Here is a 4334-nt window from a genome sequence, read left to right as displayed (position 1 = left end):
CACACACACACGCGCATGCACGCACACACACACACTCCCGTGCAACAGCACATACTTACACATATGACGGCACCCTCCCAAACCAGTATACATCGACACACACCCTTACACGCACACACATGCACGCACACACGCACGCACATACACACCCACTCCCGTGCAACAGCACATACTTGTGCACATAGTGGCACCCTCCCAAACCAGTACACATCAACACACACCCTTACACGCACACGCAGGCACGCGCACGCACGCACACACACACACACACACCCACTCCTGTGCAATAGCACGTACTTGCACACATAACGGCACCCTCCCAAACCAGTACACATCGACACGCACCCTTACACGCACGCACACACGCGCGCACACGCACACACACCCATACACACACGCACACGCACACACACGCACGCACACGCAGCAATTTTGAGCTCTTGAGATACGGCAGCAAAGTGCCTGGCGTCTGACAGGCCGGCTGGGCCCCGGGCTCAGGTGGGGCAAGGACCGCGCCCCGCCCCACGGCAGGCGCTCACTGGTGACGCTCGCTTGCGCTGGCGAGGGCCCCCTGGCCCCTTGCTCCCCTGTGACTCGGCCCAGCCTCCCCCCTGCATCGCCCCCACTGCTCCCAGGCTATTGCCCCCGGCTGCCGCCCCTCCCTGGCTCCGGGGGCTGCCTGGGGGCACACGACGGGCTCAAACAGGTCCTAGAGCTGGGCAGGAGCACACACGCAACCTGACCCCCAGCGGTCACGGCGGGGACGATTATCTGTGTCGGTCCCCACGTTCCCCTTGCAGGTGCCCACGTGCCCACCCGTCCCGGAGCCGACGCACGGGGTCACCTCCTCCCCACCGCGTTCCCCTCTCGGGATCCGTGTCAGCCTGGCGTCGCCGGCCGTGGGCAAAGGTGGCGGTCAGGCTGTCCCCACCGGCTCGGCTCTCCCCAGACCCGGAGAGAAGCCTCTACTCGGCCCCGGATCCCGTAGCATCCGTACCAAGGCCGGCACGGGCCCCACGCTCCTGTCCGCTGTGCCCAGGTCACAGGACGCTCTGGTCCAGGCCCTCACCGCTCACATCTGGACCCAGCAAGAGCCTCCTGGGGGCCTTCCTGCCGCACTTGCTCCGAACAAATGTCGCCAACAGCAGCTGCCGATACCACGAGCTCTTGCCCGGGATGGCACGAGACTAAGCCTTCTATTCTTGGCTCACCAGATTCTCAGAGCGAGCCCGTGCTGGGGGCACCCATGGTCGCTCCACTTCATCGACGACGAGTCCAGAGCCCAGAGAGGTTAGGTAGCTCGCCCAGAGTCACACAGCCAGGGAGGCGTGGGCGGGAAGAGGCCCAGGCTGCCTGACGCCAGAGCCGTGCCCCCTTCCCTGCCAGGGCCGCGTCTCTGGAGCCCCAGCGACGACACCCTGCCCTCCAGCCCCTCTGGGTGGGTGACGCAAGCCCTCGCTGTGGTTCCCCAAGTGCGCTGCTGACATTCCCAACCCGCTGGCCCTGAGGGGTCTCCTCCCTGTGCCCCCGCATGCCAGGCTCAGCCCCCGGTTCAGTAGCCCCAGCCCACCTCCTCTAGGAAGCCTTCCCTGACCACCTGACCCCAGGGCTCTCATGAGTCTGGTGGGTGCTCTCGGGGTGAATGCTGCCGTTTGTGACACAGGTTGAGAGAGTGAATGTGTGAGGTCTCAGATCTCTGACTCTTCCCTTTGGAGCCTGGGCAGGGTTCTGAGGACCTGAGTTCAAATCCTAAGTCTGGGGGCCCCTGGGTGGTTCTGTTAGTTGGGTGACCGATTTCGGCTCAGGTCATGATCTCGCAGTTTGAGTTCGAGCCCCACGTCGGGCTCTGTCCTGACAGCTCAGAGCCTGGAGCCCGCTTTCGATTCTGTGTCTCCTCCTCTCTCTGCCCCTCCCCTGCTCACGCTCTATGTCCCTCTGTCTCCCAATAATAAATAAACGTTAAAAAAAAATTTTTTTTTTAATTTCTAAGTCTGTTGTCCGTAGTCGGGATGGGCCCTGATCAGAACTTCTGAGCTGTCCCTGTGCCTCTGCCTGTCCTAGTGACCCGCCCCTCAGAGCCACGCTACCTGCCACAAGGAGCTCCTTATGGCTGCCCAGCCATCCAGAGCCCGGGGGCCTGGCACCTGCTGTGAGCTTGCACTCCCGTGCGCTCTCTCTCTCTCTCTCTCTCTGTCTCTCTGTCTCTCTGTCTCTCTCTCTCTCGGCCACGCCCATCCCAGTCCCTTTTGCCTGGCTGTTCTTCCAGACCCAGTCCAGGCCTCCCTGTCTGGGAGACCGTCCCTGCTCCCCTCCGCCATCTGGTTTCACGTTTGTGTTTGTCTCCTTTAAGTCAAGGTGCAGACGTTGGTAGGTGTGTCTGTCTCCCCTTGTCTGGGCCTGCGGCTCCTGGGGGCCCAACGAGTCTCTGATTCATGATGGAGTCCTTCTCCCTGACTCCGTGCCCAGCACGGCAAGGTCCTTGGGACGTGCTTGAGAACTGAATTAAAATCCACGGGGCATTTGCCAAAGTCAGGAGGACGCTCTGGGCCTCCATCTCCGCATGTAAAATGGGGACACCACCTGTTGGATTCCGCGGACATCAAATTCAAGCTGACAGTGGAGTGAGGGGCGGGGCAAGGCCTGCAGGTGCCTCCCCCCCAGTCCCTGCCTCGGGATCCCACCCCGATCAGAGCATCTGCCCGCGGCCATCCCAGCCCCGCGGTGCCCGGGTCAGTGAGGCCGGCCCTGCCCTGGGTCGGCCCCTGACAGCAGGGACCGCAGAGGCGGCCTGATGGCGCCATTCGTGCCCGCTCCCACCCCGGAAAGTGGCTCCGCCTGGCTCTTGGGCATCTGTCCCGTCCAGCGGGGCTCACAGACCCATTTCCTCTCCCGCCAAAGCCTTCGGCGGTCGCCGTGACAACAGGCTCTCTGACTGGCGGAGGGCCACTGGGGCGTGTGTACAGGTTCATGTGGTTTCCCTGCGCCTTTCTCTCTCCCACACTCCACCCGGCATAATAAACAATAACAATACACGGCCACACAGGACATCATACTTATGATAGCTGTCCATAATAATAGGTCATAACGCAATAATGCTGATGTTATGTATGCCTAGTTACTGATTTACTGCCACAGTGAACAGAGGCTGCAACAAATATTCAGTGTGACCTCACTGTGCTTAAAAGAAAATACACAGAGAGAAAAGGGACCCGGAGACCCACGGGGCGTGCTCCAAAATATTAACAGTGGCCACGCGGGCACTGGCGGGGGACGATGGTATTCATCTTTCCTCTCGCACCGGTGAAATGCCGGACTGCTGCTGTCCTTCCAAGCACACCGAGCCGCCACGGGGACCAGGGCCACCCTCCCGAAGTCCGGCAGCAAGCACGGGGTCAGGCGCACAGTAGGGCAACAGCAGATGCCAGGAAAGACACGAAAGCAAAAGCAAGGCAGAGCCCCGAGATAGGAAGGGCTCGTCTCGCAGGACTCACGCCTCCTCGGTGAGGGAGGTCGAGGACGTGCGCCAACTGGGAGCGGGCACCACGCTAATGGGGGAGGGACAGCCGGGGTGCTCCGGCCTGAGGCCCGTCTGCTTCAGTCGAAGGCAAACCCAGTAAGCGCCACTGTGGACTGTCGCGGAGCCTTGCAAGTAGTCGTGACAACAGTGACCAGTGTCTCTGCTCACTGCACGGTCACAACAATACCTGGTCTTTCACAAACACCAGTGTGTTTAAAAGAGTGGTTCGTGTTTGGGGCGTCTGGGTGGCTCACTCAGTTGAGCGTCCGACTCGGGCTCAGGTCACGATCTCACAGCTCGTGGGCTCGAGCCCCGCGTCGGGCTCTGTGCTGATGGCTCAGAGCCTGGAGCCTGCTTCGGGTTCTGTGTCTCCCTCTCTCTCTGCTCTGTCTCTCTCTCCCTCTCTCAAAAATAAACATTTAAAAAGATACTATCACGATTACTATTTTTAATGACAGCGATGCACTATGCACTGGGTTAGGTCTTGCCAAATCCATATTTTCACATACATATACCCATATGCACATGTACATATAAATCTGTGCACACACAATATACCTATATATACATATACCACATGCACACATACACATATGTAAACATATACATTTACACATGTGTATGCCCATGTGTGTGCATACACACATACATGCACATACCACACACACCTGCACGCACATCTACCCATATGCACACACATACACATATATATCCATACACACACATACACATATGTAAACACATACATTTACACATGTATATCCCCATATGTGCACGCCCACACACATCTGTACACACATATACCCATATGCACACA

At 59.0% G+C, this 4334-nt stretch overlaps 1 protein-coding gene across 1 annotated transcript in view; it reads right to left on the bottom strand.

Moving 5' to 3' along the window:
• Window positions 1–4334, bottom strand: part of ABLIM2 (actin binding LIM protein family member 2) — a 138836-nt gene that overhangs the window by 51642 nt on the left and 82860 nt on the right. The gene's annotated exons all lie outside the window — the stretch shown is intronic.

This window comes from Panthera uncia, chromosome B1, assembly GCF_023721935.1.
Source record: "Panthera uncia isolate 11264 chromosome B1, Puncia_PCG_1.0, whole genome shotgun sequence".
In the NCBI taxonomy this organism is placed as follows: Eukaryota; Metazoa; Chordata; class Mammalia; order Carnivora; family Felidae; genus Panthera; species Panthera uncia.
This window is presented reverse-complemented; position numbering and strand designations above follow the sequence as displayed.